The sequence below is a fragment of the Micromys minutus genome, assembly GCF_963924665.1.
Source record: "Micromys minutus genome assembly, chromosome: 7".
NCBI lineage: Eukaryota > Metazoa > Chordata > Mammalia > Rodentia > Muridae > Micromys > Micromys minutus.
Genome location: NC_137976.1, coordinates 69,464,275 through 69,482,700, shown reverse-complemented (window position 1 = coordinate 69,482,700; position 18,426 = coordinate 69,464,275).

The window sequence follows — 18,426 nt, the reverse complement described above, 5'->3', positions numbered from 1 at the left end:
TGCCCACCAAGACACGGGTTCCCAAATAGAGCCCATGGCCTGGAGGGAGAGAAGAGTCAGCTAAAAATAGCTGTGACGTCACTACTCTCATTTTCTTCTTTCTTTTCATTTTTTATTCTTCAGTGAGTTCACCTAAAATAGTCTGGAAATAGTCCCCCTTCTTCCGGCCCCTGAAGTAGAAAATGGAAAGAGAGAGGCCAGAATATACAGAATCTCAGTCAAGTTTCTATCCAAACACACCAAGTGTCCTTCAAGGGTAACATCTATGTCTACCCCAAGATGAAGTCTGAGCCCTAAAGAACAGGGCCAAAGCCTGTGGATCTTCATGGACCAATGCAGACTCTCTCGGATAGTGGATGGGTGGATGGACTATAGTTCCGTGAAGTTACCAGGTCTAGGGATCTGGGGAAGCTGCAAGGGTCAGGGTTAGGGTGTCCATCCCATTATCCTGACAGAAAGAATCTACCCTGTGGGGTTTACCTAAAAGTAGAGTCAGGAGAGTGACTGGTCTTCAGAACCAGCACCTTTTCTACCCTTGCTTAAAGATGGATTCTCCCACCATCCTGGCCTCTATCTCTGACATCCTGAAGGACTGATGTCTCCAGGGCAGTTTGACTCAGACCTCTCCAGGGGTCCTCAACTGAGACAGGGCCACTGTGCTGGGGTTGGAAGAACAGCAAACAGAGCAAGCCTGACCTTCACAATCAATCGTTACAACAGCTTGAGTCTCGTCCACAGACCCAGCTGCCCAGATCTACAATGATAATCCCATAATCAACTGCAGCTTCTTTTTTTCTGAAAAGTGGTGTCATAATCTAACTTCCTTAGCAGCTGCAATGTGGGTGACGCTCATTGTGTGGATATTGTCACCTCTGTTTTATAGTGGTTGTAAATGGAGGCTTACAATGACTTGTTGCTGAAAGGTGTGCAGTTGACCAACTTTGGAATGTTCACTCCAGGATCTCATCTCCCAGTTCAATATTCTCTCACTGCTGTTCAGAAATTTTCGGATGGAGCCATACTTCAGGGGGAATGTCCCTTGGAATTGAAAACAGGAATTGAGAAGGAGCATGACCATTGCTTGAACATTAGGACAATTTTTTAGTTATGTCCTTACTGTAACAAAATAACAACCCCACATAAACAACTAAAATAAGAGAGAAATGTAGTATCTCACTGCTTCGGAGTCTGGGCCCATGGTGAAGCGGACATCATAGAAACAGAACACGTGCTAGCTGCTACTCACATCATGGAAGACAGGGAGCAGATAAAGGGACCAAGGACCAGACTGAGCCTTCAAAAGTACACCCCCAGTGACCTACCTCCTCTAACTAAGACCCCTCTCCTAAGAAGTTTCCAGAACCTCCCCAACTCTGCCAGGTGAGGACCAAGCATCTGACACACACCTGTGAAAGACATTTCACATCCAGACTGTAACAGCCCCATTGACAAGTGTGGATAGTTACTGTTGTGGAAATTTGGGCAAGAAGTTACCATTGGACCTTTGTCACATCGTGGTCAAGACCAAATCAGATAACAGATATTAAGGTACAATATCTGACTGGGAGGAAAACATGTTATATTTCTTGCTATCTTATTAACCATTGTTCTTATAACGCTTATTATTGCTTTAAAATTAGAATGTGTTGTCATGATGAAATGTGTACAGTGCATATATGTAGAGGCCAGAGGACAGCTTTGTGGCATCAGGTTTCTCCATCCACCTTTATTTGGGTTCCAATGACTGGACTAACGTCACTAGATGTGTGCACCAAGCCCCTTTGTCCCCAGAGCCATCTCACAACCCTAAATTACTCTTATTTTTAATAATAGTGCATTATCAATCAACCTGGAAGACTAAAAATGTTGATAAAAGTTACCAAAAAAAATGAATATGACTTCAAAATTGGTATTGAAAGGCAAAAGGATGTGAATATTCCAAGGTGTCGTGTGACTATTGTAGCTACCTAGAGTCTGTATCCAGTCTAATAAAACCTTCACTCCATTAGACAGATGAGCAGGCAAAGGGCGTCCCATAGGTTTGACCTCTGGGTAAGAGTGCTTTGTTTATAGTCAAAGGTGAATAATGGCTTCAAGCTGGGTCTGATCAGTAGCCTTCACTGGCACCTGTCACTTATTCTCTCTGGCACTGATTTACCCCACAAATGACTTTTGAGCTCCTACTATGTGCCATGTGGTAAGGTATGTAGCAGGCTCCCCCCTGGTAAACCATGTGGCTGGTGTTTCTCTGCTCCCTGTTATGTGGGGCTGGGAACTGGCATAGCTGGTGTTTGTCCCATGTTTTCTCATTCACCTTTGTATCTGGCCCTCCTGATGACAGAAGTTTTATAGAAATTTTAGTGTGGGATCTCTCTGAGGATAGGATACAGCTGCCAACAGCCGTCTCGTTCTCTGACCACATTGCTCTAGTTCCATACACACACACACACACACACACACACACACACACACACACACACCTGCATGCATACATTTATAGATGCACACGCATGTATATGCATACATGTACAGATCCCTGCATACATACATGTATAGACACACACATAGCTGCATGAAATACATGTACAGATCCATACACAACTGCATGCATACATGTACAGATGAACACGCTTGCATGAACACATTACAGATCCACACACACCTACATGCATACATTACAGACCCATACAAACCTGCATGATTACATATATAGATGCACACACACATGTACATAACACATGTACATAACAGCTCAAACATGTTCTGAGACTGGAAGTGGAAATTTCTGATTTCTTTGGAAACTCAATGATGATGTTTTGCTGGGGCACACAGGTGAAGGGATGTTTTGCTAAAGCACACACATGAAAGGTTTTGCTGAAGTAGTCGCAGGTGAATAGATGTTTTGCTGAAACAGACATGGGAGAGGATGCATGCTGTTTAGACAGAATATAAACATCACCCCACAGACTGTGAGAGGAGGCTTTGGCATTGGTTCACCTTGCTCGGCCTCCCTAATCTGTGACTTTGTAGAGAGTAACTCACCAAATAACTTCTCGTTATATTTTGGTAGCTTCTTGCCATCTTCACAGTTTCTTCTGCATCGATCTGCCATTGCAGATTCCTGAGTGGTGACTGTCTAGTGAACTGGGCTGCTAAGTAGCCCCAAAGAACCATTTCTAAACAGATCCACATTCCCCCATTTTCATTTAACCTTTCCTTTCTACTACGTCTGGTGGGCGGTGGGATAAAAGGGAGGTTAAAGCATTTAAAAACTCTTGTTAAAGTAGGTTTTGAGAAATATGAGCTATCACCACTCTGTTGTGTTTCCTGTTGCTGTGATTAAATACTCCTCAGAAGCAACTTGCTGGAGAAAGAGTCTGGTTTGTCCCATAATTCAAAGGTATGGTCCATCATGGAGGAGAAAGTGTAGGGAACAGATAAAGAGCTGAGTGAGCCAAGTCCTAAATGCATATGGGATGTTGAATGGGCACAGTCGTGGCAGGGACCAAGGCCTCATGGGAAAATGGAAAGTCTTTCCTGGTCTGGGTCAGGCTCAAGATTGGCAAAGCCTTATCCTTTTTTGGTCCAAGTATATGAGGATAATCAGTCTTTGTTACTTTATGGGTTCTTTTATCTTATACTCTTCTCCACCCCTTTTCTTCTACCATTTCAATTCCATAATCCTAGATAAGAGATAAAGAATAGAATGAAAAGGAAAGAGGTCTCTGAAAAAAGTCGGGAAGGGGGTGATGTTATTGTTAAACTACTTTCTGCTGATTAGGGCATTGAGTTCCTTGGGGCAAGTTTGATCTTTGCTGTCAAGATTTTGAATTTATTCTTCTTTGTGCACAACTACTGAGCAAACTAAAAGCAACCAACAGCAACCACCACCCACCAACCACCAACCACCTCTCTCAACATCTAGCATTTATATACTCTCTCATAAAGTCTCCAGATTTTCAAATGTCATATAGTCTCAGAAACTATCTATAGCTGGCAAAAAAAAAAAAAAAAAAAAAAAAAAAAAAAAAAAAAAAAAAAAAAGAAAGAAAAGAAAAGAAAAGAAAAGAAAAATCACTCCTCTGCTAGAGCATGAGACAAATCATAGCCAGCTGCTTCAAACAATCTGAAGCATCCCCATATCCCATATCTGGGATTAAAATGAAAACATATTCTTGTAATGTTTCTCTGTTTTGTAAAAGAAACCAAAATTCCCAAACTGTCGCTGCATATGAGTGTTTATAAATCTATGTGTTCAAAAACCATCAATTGCAACTTTCTCCTCTCGGATGTTTACAGCTTAAGACTGTTCACCTGCAGCAATGTCCTACTGAGACTAGCTAACACCTAGCTGTGTACTGTACATAGTAAACACACCGAAGTTCTTGGCCACAGTGGTAGAAGATGTAGTGATGGGCAGGAGGGTGTAAAGTTAGGTTTCGGTTTTTCCTCCTAGCACCATGCTCCCAGAAATAAGAGCCAGACTCAAAATACATTTACAGATACCTTGGCCATAAAGCTAGGCTCTTCTCTGACTAGATCACAATTCATAAATAAAGATAATGCATTTATTTTAACCTGCATTCTGCCACATGGCTGGTTACCTGTGCTCAGATACCCAGTGTTTGTCTCATTACATCTTCCCAGCAAATCTCTCCACACCCAGATCTCTTCCAGGATCCTTTCTGCACCCTAGATATCTTACCTCTATTTTCTGCTCAAACCATAGGCCATAGGCTTTCCAATTGACAAATGATGCATACGTACAATACACAAGGTATTCTTTCTGCAGGAGGGCATCATGGCAGAAACATGGGATAGCTGTTCACATAGCATTCACAAACAGGAAGCAGATTATTAAGTCCTGATGCTTAGTAGCATTTACTGTCAATCCAGACTCTGGCCCATGCTCTAGTACAACCCACAGTTAAGGTGGGTCTTTCTACCTCAGCTAACATAATCTATAGACTTGTTTTTCAGGCTATTGTAGAACCTGGTAAATCAACAATCACAATCATACCCAGGTGTGTGCACACACAAGTACACAGAAAAGAACTGAGACTGTGTGGTAATGTGGCCATACTTTTTGCCTACTTTATTGAGGTCTTATATCTACCACCCTTCTCCACCCTAATCCTTTCCAACCTCCAACATAAGAAAGAAAATTAGAGGGGAAAGGGAGGATAGATCTCTTTAGACTACTTCCTGATGATTAGGGGCATCAAGTCTAATATTCATTGTCAGGATATCTTGAACCAGAAACCAGTAACCAGCAACAAACAGTAATCTAGCAAACAGCAAAAGCAGCAGCAGGAACCAGCAGGAACCAGCAGGAACCAGCAGGAACCAGCATGGGCAGCAACAGCCACCATCTCTTGGGGCTCTGGTCTTTTTATAACCTCTCAAGAGTCCCCAGAATTCTAAACATAAACTATTTCAGCTGGCAGAATCACACCCCTGCCAGAGCACGAGACAAATCGTAGTTAGCCACCATGGACAGTCTGAAACAGCCCCATATCCCACACTTAGGATTAAAATGAAAATGTAATCACATAGTATAACTGGGTTTTTCAAGAAACCAAAATTCTCACTGTAAACAGGGATGTAAAGTTGGGGAAACGTGAATTCACATGCTCAGGTGCATGTGAGTTAAACTACCTGATCTAAGTGCACGGCTGTCTCTCCTGTCACCCTCCCAGTCTCTGGAATGGACTAGTTGGTCTTATGGTGACGGGCTAGAGCAACCTCTTATTTGATATATTTCATGCTCTTGACAGAAACTTTACAATGGACCCAAGTGTCCTGCATATTTGCAGAGACAGTCTCTCCTAAGATTGGTTTTATTTCTAGTTTCCACAGAAACACTGAAAGTCACGTAGATTCTGGGCCAGCACAGAAGGCGCCACCACATTCATAAAATACTTGCCATGAAACCAATACCAAAGTCAGGGCCCGAGAATGCTGCCTGTGGCCTCTGACAGCCACCCAGGCAGCTTGGCCAGATATGGAGAACTGAGCTCTCAGCTGCATTAGAAAAGCATGTATCCACGTGTCTCATCCAGTGGGAGCCACCTGCCTCAGGAGTAGAAGAAAAGCTTGTTTAAGAAGTAACTGTCTGGAGTTCATGTGCAGTCTGACCCATTAGAATCTGGGAAAGCGTGCCTCAGGAAAATGTCCCAGAATGAGGTTCCGAGGTAAGTTTGGGTGTTGGCTTTGTGTTTTGTTCTTTTGAAACAGACTCTGGTTATATAGCTCAGGCTGGCTTTGAACTTTTGATCTTCCTGCCTCAGCCTTCCCAGTGACATGATCACAGGTCTATTCCACTGTATCTGGTGTGGTTCTCATGGAATATTGACATATCGCAGATTTTTCAGACCCATAGTACCTGGAGCCGGAGATAAGGGAGAGGTGCTGGTTGTGTTTGGAAGGCCAGTAAGCCGTCTTTCAGTCAGGCCTTTAGAATGAACAGACTTGATCCTCTTACAAACTCCACTCTCCCCTCATCCTGCAAGTGCCCCTTTTCTAAGTTTCCCTTCACAAGTGCCCTTAGGGTTCACTAGTACTTGACTTAGTTCACACCAATGTATGTGTTAGGATCTCTCATGGAGTTGCTGAATCTGTACATCAACTGTTATGATGTAGCCAAATGAAATACCGCCTCAAAGGAAGCTGTATTAGTTAAGGAAATAAATACAGACATAAATAACACAGAGCACATAAATATATACACAAATAATAAATAAATACTGAGCAAGAAAGAAGGAAAGACAGACAGACAGACAATAGATCTTTGCTTCCCTTGCAATATGGCACTGGCTGTAATAGGGTGTGACAATCTTTTCATTTGGTAATTTGGAACAAGGCACAACCTCATCCTAGACTCTATACCTTCCCTCCCGAAGTTCCTACCTCCACAGAAAAACTCACCCCAGCCCCCATGCCTTCCTCTCCACGATCTGCACGTTCTGAAATTATGAGTCTCTTCCTTTCTGAGACCCTCTGCCAAGTATTTTGCCAAGACTGGGGAAAATAACTAATATGGGATAAAGAAGACAGGGAGCGAGGAAAGTAACTTAACTGCTAAGTCCTTGGTCTGCAGGCATGAGAATCTCAGGACTCAGAACCAGAGTCATGTCCAAATGCTGAGCCTGGTGGTATATGCTCATAATCCCACTGCTGGGGAGGCAGAGATAGGAACATCCAGTCTAGCCTAAGTGAGCAATGAGAAATCTTGTATCAAAGGGTTAAGAATGATACCTGAGATTGTCTTCTTGCCACCACACCACACACACACACACCACACACACACACACACACACACACACACACACAGAGAGAGAGAGAGAGAGAGAGAGAGAGAGAGAGAGAGAGAGAGAGAGCACAAAATGAGCTAAAACATCATTGACCACCAAGACAAGCAAAGGAGCTATGACGAGGACTGTCTGTGGAAAATGCTGAGAAAGAGGAACCCAAAAGGCAGCCAAACCCTAGGGTAGGATGGGAAAGGGCTTGCATTGGAGCTGATACCCACAGCTGTGTTATGCTTCTAGGCAGTGCTTGCTGCTCTGGTACCCCCATTTCCCTGGACTCAGATGAAGGATTAGTTGGGTTACTTTCCAAGCCCCTGGTTCCTTTGAGAGGTCTCATACCTACATGGCTCATAATATCAGCCTCTTTGGATTTCCCGAATCCAGGAGTCAAGAGGGTCTAGACAGTGGGAAGCACTGTGGTCTGAAGGTCAGGGAGGACTCCCAGAATCCTTTGCTTTGCTGTAGAATTGTACCATGAGATCAGGTGTGGACACAGAGAGGACAGTTCCCATTAAACAGAGTGACCCCTGCCACCACTGAGTCCCATCTGCAAGCCAGATTCAATTTAATTCTGAAGAAAAGCAACCCAACTTCCCAGCTTTTTCACTATGTTTCATACTCTGTATGCTACATGTATTGAATAATACAAAGTGAATACAAAAATATTCCCAATGCCTTTTACCTCTCTCGCTGTTCCAGTGTGTTGGTGTCCGAGGTGCACATTCTAGAGAGACTGACCTCCAAGAGTCAGTCAGTTCCCAGAGCCAGTGAAGGACTGATTCATTGGGAATTATGATTTGCAAATTTAGACCAATCAACTCAGATCCCCAACACCTAACGTCGTCCCGGGTTTTCATGCTCTGGGCCACTCTCCCCCTGCCCTGCACATCCGAGACCAGAGAGTCTGGAAATACTCACACCAACCAGCCTCCCTCTCCTACCCTCCCCTGTTCCTTTCCAATGACACTGCAGTAACTGCTGTTGTCCCTTGTTCCTCCTCACAGTCTTGATGTGGCCTGACGTTACTTGAGAACTGTACCTGATTCTCTTCTTAATGATAATTATCTTCCAATCTGTTTCCCTTACCGGACTTCAAACCCTCTACCAACATACCACATTTTTAAACAATATCTTGTTTGTTGATTCTACGGCAGGCAGAAAACAATTGACTCAGACAGATTGTCTTATTTAATCTTTTATTTGCAACCACCCTATGAGGAAGAGTCAGTCCCTGTGTCACAGATGAAGAAACTTAGGCCTAGAGAATTTAGGTCACCTGGAAGTAACCTATCTGAGACCAAACAAACAAGTTCTCCCTTACCCTACTCTATAACCAGATGGCTGATGAGGTGCCAAGACATAACACAAGATGGAAGCAGCCAGGGAAGGCAGATATCCCTAGGAGGTTGGGAGTTCCTGGACACGGCCAGAGCTGCCTCTCCTTCACTAGACCATGTCTGTTCTTGGACCATACTGAAGGATCCTGGGAATATCCCTCCCTTGCTTCTTACTTCTCAGGGAAGATGAGGGATTACAAATAAACTACATTCATGTGTCTATGAATTCTCAGCACCTAACAGAGTATTTTTATTTGTACAATAAACAATACCTAAAAGGCATTTGGAAAATACTAGTGGATAGAGAGGTGCTGGTGGGGACAGGGAGTGGGGAGGGGGGCTGCCACCTTGCTTGCCATCCGGAGGGCTAATGGGGAAGGAGACAGCCTGGCGGGCAGCGTGCGTCTGTGTGGAGTTGCCTTTCCTTTGAAATGCAACTCAAAATCTGCTTCCTCCCAGGGGACTGCCAAGCAGTGTCCCAAAGCAGGACAAGTTGTACCTGCTTGGGAGAGAGAGGGCAAGGCTCGAGGGTACAAAAATCACCAGCAACCCACAAGCAGTGTTGGAGTAGCAGGTAGAAGGAAGTACACAGAGGAGGAGCCGGTGTCCTCTGATGTCCTCACACCACTGTGAAGGACTAAGGAGGCAGCAGAAACCGGTCCAGTTCATTTTTAAGCCTCTAGCTATTTTTAGCGCATTGATCCCAGGGGGGCGTTGGAGGGCTCACACTCTGAGGAGAGCAGAGAAAGCTGTCGAATTCTTCTCACACACCATTCACCTCCCAAGGCCTCAGAGAAGCAGTCAGGGCCAAGAAGGGCTGCAATGAGAAAGGGAACCAGTCAGGTCCCAGGAAAGGCCCAGGGCTCATGGCCAAACTGGGTGAGGGTGAACAGGCCTTTGAATGAAAGTCAGGAAATGTGAATCCACTACACGGTGGGACCAGGTGGCTGCCTGGTGGGTTCCCTTTCCAGCCAAAGGGACAGTGGGAAGCACCTGCTGCCACCTGGGCTGTGGAGAAGCCTGCTGGCCATACTTTCTTTTGCTCCACCCAGCCTGCTCATTTTCCCACGACTGGCCATTACCAAAAGCATCGAGGAGAAGGATGGAAATGCCAAGATAAGGCCTTTTGTTTTCCTTGTTTCTAGCTAACCACCTAACTGGTGGAAGAGAAAACAACCACTTTCTATAAAAGAGATTGCCTGCAGATGTTTGAATTATTGACGACTATTCCTATCCTGTCTGCCTGATTGCACAGATATTAAACAGCAGACCCCTAGGACGGCTTCAGCCTAGAGGCAAGGGAAGCAAGTCTCATTTAAGTAAGGCCTGGCTCTTCCTCCTTGAGGGTTAACTCGCTTTACTCGGGACACTGTCAAATTGCCCTGTTCCAGTGATTCCTGTTCAAAGCAGCAAACAGGGGTAGTACCTTAGAACTTGTGGACTTATGTAGTCATAACATGTTTTGGATGTTCTGAACAGCTCGGCAGATGTGGAATGTCACCGGTGAGCACCTCTGGGCAGCTTCTTTCTGTCTGCGGGACTTGGCAGATCCAGTGATCTCTTGGAACTCCCAGTTTCCTGCCCTTGGCATTTGTCCTTATCCCGGTCCTACAGATCTCACGGTGCCTTCCCAGCCTCAGCTGCCCTCCCTGCCTCTCCAGCCTGGTTACCATAGAGGAACCTATGTTGTGTCTGACTCCTCCCTCCCTACCATCTTAGCTATGCCAGTGCATGTACTGGAGGCGTGAGGATGCCCCTGTGTGGGCTTGGATGAGTCTTAAGTTTCTAGCTCTAGCTCAAGTGCTGGTCCAGTTCTACATGGCAGATGTTACTGCCTAGCGGGCACCCCCACCACTGTACTTGATGGGCACCAACCGATCAGACCTCAGAGCATGGCTCTCCGCCACTGTTTCCTCCTGGGTATATGTAGTCTCACCAAGCCAGCGACTAAGGCCCACCCACTTTTCTTTCCTTCATCCCTCGCATCAACTTCAGACATATCTTGCTGGTTCTAATCCAGGCCGTAATGAGGACACGGTCATTGTTCACATGTCTGCTGCACCAGCTTCATGCTGGGCTCAAGATTTGCCCAGCAATCTTCTGCCCTCTCTGCTTCTGCTCTCGGCTCACCGGTCCATATCTGCAGAGCAGAGGGGTCCCTGCAAGCCACAGGCCAGAGTCTACCGCTCCCCCACTTCTAACCCAACTGAGATGCAGGCAGGGTTCCTCCTAAAGGCCTTCACAGCACTAAATCAAAGACTGACAAAATACAACCTATGGACTAGATATGCCTCACTTCCACGTCCATTCTTGGCAAGATGTGTATTGTAACATCTCCAGGCATTTATGTGTTATGTGTGGCTGCTTTGGCACCACAGGGTGGCTTCGAGCAGTTACAACAAAAAACTATGTGACCCACAAAGTCTGAACTGTTTACTATCTGGTCCTTTAGAAAAGGTATTTGCCGCCCTCTGCTCTAAATCTTCTACTTCCTGAATGCCTCCCTAGCTATGACCCATGTCTTCTCTGCCTCCCCAGCTGTGACCAGTGTCCTCTCTACCTCTCTAGCTATGAACCTCTGTCCCCTCTGCCTCCCTAGCTGTGACTGCTGACCTCTCTGTCTCCCTAGCTATGATCTGCCTCCCCAGCTTTGACCTACTGTCATTTCTCTCTCATAATAATGCTGCCGCTTCCTGTGACAATCTTGAGCCGGAGTTTGCAGTCCCTGCACTGGCTGTCTTGTCCCTGCTCATCTACATGTGGCTGCTTCTTCAGCACGCAGGTCTCCCTATTAGCAGCTATGATTCAAGCTAAAGCTATAATTACCCACTTCCAGAGTATCTTATTGTCTCTCTATGACACATGCTCATCGCCAGGGGTGCAAACCTGTGCATGTGCCTTTTACATATTCATGAATGATGTCCAAATGAGAGAATGAAGTAACTATCTGTCCCATCAAACTATAAACATCTGGAGAGCAGAGACTTACTTCTATGTGCCCAAACAGTACCTGATCCATACAAGACACTCAATAAGACAGCTATTGGTGAACCAACTGACTCCTCGAAAGGCAACTTGTTCCACACGGTATAACCAGTTAAACTTACTTTGTTATTCAAGTCCAGATGTTCATGTACCAAATAATGCATGTGATACAGTGTAACCACTGGCTCATATCATCTTTTAAAAGTATGTGTTATTACTTTTGTTGTTTTGTAATTACTATTTACTGAGTGTTAGGTGGTGACTAAACACATCATTATTCCATTTTAATTCTTGTAGCAGCAATTAGGGAAGTCTTCTCATCTCCTTTAGTAGGGAATAAACCGGGGATCCTGCATCTAAAATCTTACTAACAAGCATCTGAATCCTTGGATACCCAGCTCCAACCCCACGTAGTTTCTATTCCCTAAGCTGTGGAGGAGTCCTGCCTCAGTACTGTCCCCCAATAACCAGCAAATTTTTAACGAGGAAGGATTCTCTTAGACCAACCTCTGGGTCCGTTGTGTTCCTACTATTTTCCAATTCTTCTGCAGAGTCCTCACCGATATAACAGCAGTGGGCTGAGGGGTGTGAGATGCACCTGCTCTGTAGAGTGTTCTGCTATCGGCATGTGACCTCTGACTTCTCAGAGATGAGCTGACAGCTGCCTGCATGTGGGGAGAGGATGGGGACTTCAGAGGGAGTGAGAAGCGGGTTGGGTTGTGGGACAATACGCACGCCCATCTTGTCCTTCTTCAGCAGGTAGAAGAGTTAGAGATGGAGCGAGATGTGTCTCAGACGCAGAGGAAGGAGCTGTGCCTTGATAATGATGTATTTATGTGGACACAGGAAGACCAGAAGGCTTCGTGCCCACCTAAGTGTGAGCAAAAGGAGAGGCTCTGTAGCGAGGAGTGCTTGCTGCATACTGCCGTTAGAAGTCATTAATCTTTTCCTCTTTCTATTTATGTCTGGATTTCCTTCAATGAACCAATGAATGTATTTGTCAGTTTGTTTGTTTTGAGATAGGGTCTTACTATGCAGCACAGGGCTGGCCTTGAACACACAAAAATCTATTTGCCAAGGCTCCCGAGAGCTGGGATTATAGGCGTGTGACGCTATATCCTGCTTTTATTTTAAAAAAGCTATTTTTAAACTTTTGTCCTGTCTACTGGAAAAGAAACATCTCCTAACAGTCCCTTCCTTCCTCCATCTCACCCTCCCTTCTTCTGTCTTTCTTCCTTCCTCCTTCCTTTTATCCCTCCCCTGTCTATTTCTTTCTTTTTTCTTCCTTCCTTTATCCTTCCCTTCCCCTTCCCTCCCTCCCTCTGTCTGTCTTGCTCCCTCCTTCCTGTCTTTTAACCCTCCCTCTATCCTTCCCTCCCTCCCGTCTCCCTCTTCCTTCCTTCCTTCCCTTCTTCCTTTCTTCCCTCCTTCCTTCCTTCCTTCCTTCCTTCCCTTCTTCCTTCCTTTCTCCCTTCTTTTCTTTCCTTCCCCTGGCTACCACTGTAGTGATTCTAGAGCTGTGTAGTTTTGGTGGCTGCCAGAGTGTCTCCTTCTCAAAGCCCACCACTGTCCAGTGTAACCTTTGTTCCTGTTCATGCCAGCCTCTACCCAAGCAGTGCTGTTCCTTCCCTAGCGGTGCTGTCCTAATGGCCTGCCCACACAGGGCTGACCTGTCCATGCAGTGCAGATCCACCCACGCAGTGAAGACCTGCCCACGAAGTACAGCCCTGCCCATACAGTGCTACAAGTTTAATCATTCAAGTCTAATTACTCTTCACAGGTCTGAAGCATCTGAACCAATGTGACATGGGTCTAGAGCAGAGCTCTGGGCAAAGGTGACACAGGAGCTCCTGGAGGAAAGAGCCCCTTCTATTTCAAGCCCCTCTACACCGGCAAGCCTCCAGGAGACTGGACGACGCTCCAGGAAAACACTGAGGGATATTTATCTTATATTGTTTTCTTCCATTAGCCTAGAAAACTTATGCTGGGAAAAAAAGACAGCTTGCCTATTGTATGGAGCGTTTACCAGATTAGCGGCAAGCTTACATCAGTCTCCGGCCGCCAGGCTCATTCCGCGGGTGCAGACAGAGAGGGATCTGGGATAATAAAATACTATTAAGCAGAAAGAGCATGTTGCTAACCATGAGGAGCCAGCTCATCTCTGTAGAAGAATGCTGAAGATATTTCCCTGTGTAAGAGTACAGCGAGTTCTCTGAGCCAGCATGTCTCCTCAAACTGTGGGTCTCCACCTCTGTGGGGAGGTCATCCAAGACCATCAGAAAACACAGATATTTGTTTACATTGTGATTTATAAAAGTCGCAAAACGTTATGAAGTGGCAACAAAATAATTTTATGGTTGGGCGGTCATCAAAACAGGAGAAACTGTACTAAAGGGTCACAGCATCAGGAAGCTTCAAAGGTCTAAGAGGTAGTATTTAATTATCTGTAATTTCAGATAATTTTATTATAATTTAATTTTCAGATGACCTTCCACAGCCAGTGTGTATTTCTTGTCATATAAGAACATTTGTGCTCTTAAAAGTTAAAAGCATTAACGTCTTTTAACACATGCACACATTAACAGCACAACATATACATATGTGTGTTGGCCATGTTTTCATTTTTGTGAATTAGCTGGGCATGGTGAGGGCAGCCGCAGGAGGGCAGAGACAGGTGGATTGTTTTTTAGGTGGAGGCCAGCCTGGTTTCAGGATCACGTTACACACAGTAACACCCTGTCTCAAAATTTTACCACCAATTTTTTTAAAATTTAAAAGCTGTAACTTTAGTATAAATATTATTAACACAATTAATGTTTCTTATACTTTTTTATGTATACTCTTTCCCACTCATGTGGAGGTATACACTCATTACCCCCACTTCATACACTTGCATGAACATAAATTTGTACTCTATTCAAAAACCTTCCTACATGGGTTTAGGACATATGCACTACGTATGCTTATTCAGAACCAATACTGGCTGTTTAATATGATTGTTTGTTTTTTTAAAGCTAAAATGGGTGCACATTACAAAATTTTTTAAAATGTATATTCTTATTGAAGATTGGGATTCTGAGCCACATCTAAACCAAATGGTTCCTTAATAGTAATTACTTAGCTAATATCTGGCACACAGTGGAAATTCTTACCAAAGTCTGAGATAGGTGCTCAACTGAGCACGGGATCTCCTGATTGCTTCCTTTATAACATCTGAAAGAGGCCAGAATCTTGGGATCAGAAAATGGAAGAAAATCCAAACACCTGTAGCTCCCGAGTCAAATGTAACCGTTAGAAGAGCAAGCGTCATCCTTTAATGTGGACAGCTGTGGTAATTACCACGTGCAGAACGGCTCCGTTGTTTATTGACTCGTTGTTTTCTGCTCTGTTTTCAGACAGAATCTCCCTCTGTGGCCCAGGCTGGCCTTGAACTCATGGCTGTCCTCTTACCCTACCCATCCAGGTGCCAGGATCATGGGCATGAGCAGCCATGTCTGACTTCTTCACACTGAGTAAAGGCAGGTGAAGACACTGTGTCCAGTTCTAGACCACTCTGGATTTTTTGGTTTTCTTTATTAATGCTAAAGGTTGGATCTAGGCCTTGTGCATGCTCAGAATGTGCAGTACTACTGGGCCTTGTTATACAGAATTTCATAGATTTTATTGCAGGATATATATATATATATATATATATATATATATATATATATATATATATATATATATATGCTTTTATTACTATGTATCTGGGTTTAGGATTGCTGAATTGTGAAGTAGATGCCTACTTAACTTTACTTGGAATTTGAAATAGTTTTCAGATTAGATTTGCACTTCCACTAGGAATGTGTGGCACTGAATGCGGTCAGCATCTTGGGCAGACCTTGCTGGCTGTAGCATCTCTAATAGACTCGAGACTAGGTTCTACTTCTTTTCTCTCCTAATTAATGATGGGGGTGTTTTCAGGCACTTCTTGTCCTCACAATCTTTGTTGACTGTCAATTTTTAAATTGTGAGTTGTGGGGCTGGAGATAGCCTGTCGGTTCAGAGCACTGGTGGCTCTCGCAGAGGACCTGTTTGGTTCCCATCACCCACTTGGCACAACTGCAATTCCAGTTCCAGGTAATTCAGCACCTCTGCTACTCCTAGGACATCAGGCATACACATGGTTCACATGCATACACGGGGTGCACATGTGTATATGGGGTGTACATGCATACACATGACACATATGTGTATATGGGGTCCACATGTATACACATGGTGCTCATGTGTATATGTGGTACACATGTGTACACATGGTTCACATGCATACATTCTTTATTTTTATCTGGAGAGTTCTTTATGTATTTTAAAGTGAAGGGCTTTATCAGTCACATGCGTTGCAAATACCTCCCCCATTCTGTGCCTGTCTTTTTTTTTTAAGTTTTTGTTTCATTTTTATTATTTGTGTGAGCACCATGACATGCCTGTAGAAGGAAGAGGACAACTTCCTCTTCTTCTAACTTGTGGGTCACGGGGATTGAACACGGGTCTTCAGGCTTCCCAGCAGGTACCTTTACCTGCTGAGCCATATCTCCAGCCCATAAACTGTACGGGGATTTTCTTTGTTTGCTTGCTTTTGAGACTGTCTCATCATGTAGCCCAGGCTGGCTTAACTAGAGATTAGGTTGGCCTCGAACTCACAGAGACCCACCTGCTTCTCTCTCTTGGTCACTGAGGTTAAAGGTGTGCACCACCATGTCAGATCTCTGAATTTTTTAAAGATTTACATGCATTGTTTTAATTAATGAGTTAATTTTTTTATTTTTGTTCTTTGTTTATGAGACACAGTTGTTCTGTGTATCCTTAGCTGTACTGGAACTCAAATTCATAGAGATCTGCCTGCCTCTGCCTCCTGAGTCCTGGGACCCATTGTGCCCAGATAGATTTATATTTCAAAAAGAGTTATTTTTATATGTATGAGTGTTTGAGACCAGAAGAGGGTGTTACATCTCCTGGAATTGGACCTAACTCCTGTAAGCTGCTGTTGGAGTTCTGGAACTGAGCCTGAATCCCGTGTTCCTAACCACTGAGCCATCTCTCTAGCCCCTACGTTTGTCTCTGAACTCTCCCAATAATATCTTTTGAAGAGGAAATGCCTTACCTTTGAAAAGACTTAATATATAATTTTATGAACTATGTTTTTGTATAATATCTAAGGAATTTTTCTCTAACCTGAAGCTAGAAAGATTTTCTCAGAGAAGTTTTATTGTTTTAGGTTTTAATTTAGATGTGCTATTTGATTTTAGTTAATTCTGGGCATGGATCAAGTTTATGTTCTTCATACGTGAATGTCTAATTGTCGAAAGCACCTTGAGTGACTGTGTGCTGCTTTTCTTTGCAGTTAAACACATACATTTGATTTTCCCCCATGTGTTTACCTATGTGTCCCTTGTAGATCTCCCTTCTTTCCTTCCCTTCTTCCTTCCTTCATTTTCTTTCTTCCCTTTCTTTCTTTCTTCCTTCCTTCCTTTTTTTTTTTTTTTTTTTTTTTTTTTTTTTTTTTTGGGTAGGGTCTCAGTCTATAGACTATGGCTAGCCTGATACTTGCTGTGTAGTCTAGGCTAGCCTCAAAGACACAGTAGCCCTCCTGTCTCATCTCCCCAGAAACAGGCTTGTCAGGTGAGTACTAACACACCGGGCTCCCTAGTAATCTCCCCTTCTTCCAAGCAGGTCTCTTGGTCGTTTTTTAAGGACCCACTGTAATCTCAGATACCACTTGCTGTGATTTGGGAATTGTCTAAGTATTCTCTTGAGTCCTCTGTGATTAAAGTCATGGCCCCAGGGCATCTCTGCTGGGAGGCAGGGCTGAAAGAGAACTCCTTGGGTCTTCTGAGTATAAGATAGTTCATGTATAACCCTTCAACACCTAAGAGGGAGTAATTCCAGGAGGAGCGTGTCTGGCCCTGCACACCACCCTCCTGCTTCTGTGAGAGGTATGACCATTGGTTTCTCACACTCTTCTGCTGGTATGCACCACCATCCACTGTAAAGCTGTATTTACCATCTGGGTAGGAGAACTAGATCTCAACTGTACACTGCGGACATAGTGTTTTGTATACAGTTTACCCTTGGGTCATTCAAATGCTAATTTCTCTCATATCTTATTCCAATCTGGACACAGCATTGCAATGCTTACACAAAGAAACCCTGTCTCAAGTTCTGTAAACAGTTCTTACCTTTTATTCTCTGCCCCGTCAATAAATTCAGATCATCCAATGGCTGGGCAGAATAGAGAATAGGGTGGGACATCCGCTAGCGAGTGGAAATGACAGAGGAATGCAGAGGGCCTGGGAGGATGGAGGCGTTGGAGGCATGAAGAATGGGTCTGAAGAACCATATCAATAATGATATGCAAGTGTCATGAGATGGGGCAGAAGTTTAAAGTCTGTCATGTGAATGCTCAGTTACTGAGGTGCAGATTTAGATCAATCTTGGCTTCTCTGTGAAGTTACTGGGGCTTAGCATAAGGTAAATAAATACAGCCACCAGATTAATTCATTGTTTATATTTATATTAAGAACAATTCATTTACATATATAACTCTATTGTGATGCAAAGAAACCTGCTATCTGCTCAAGGTTAAAGCCAGAATGACTTCATCATTCATTGTGACGTCACAAGCCTAACAGTCTTAAGAAGCAACACACAGGCTGAGAGTGAAGAGAGCTGAATCTCTAACCTGCTCAGAGTGTCGGCTTGTGATGGGTTTGCCAGAAATGCCAAGTCAGAAGGTTTGCATATTACCTTATAAT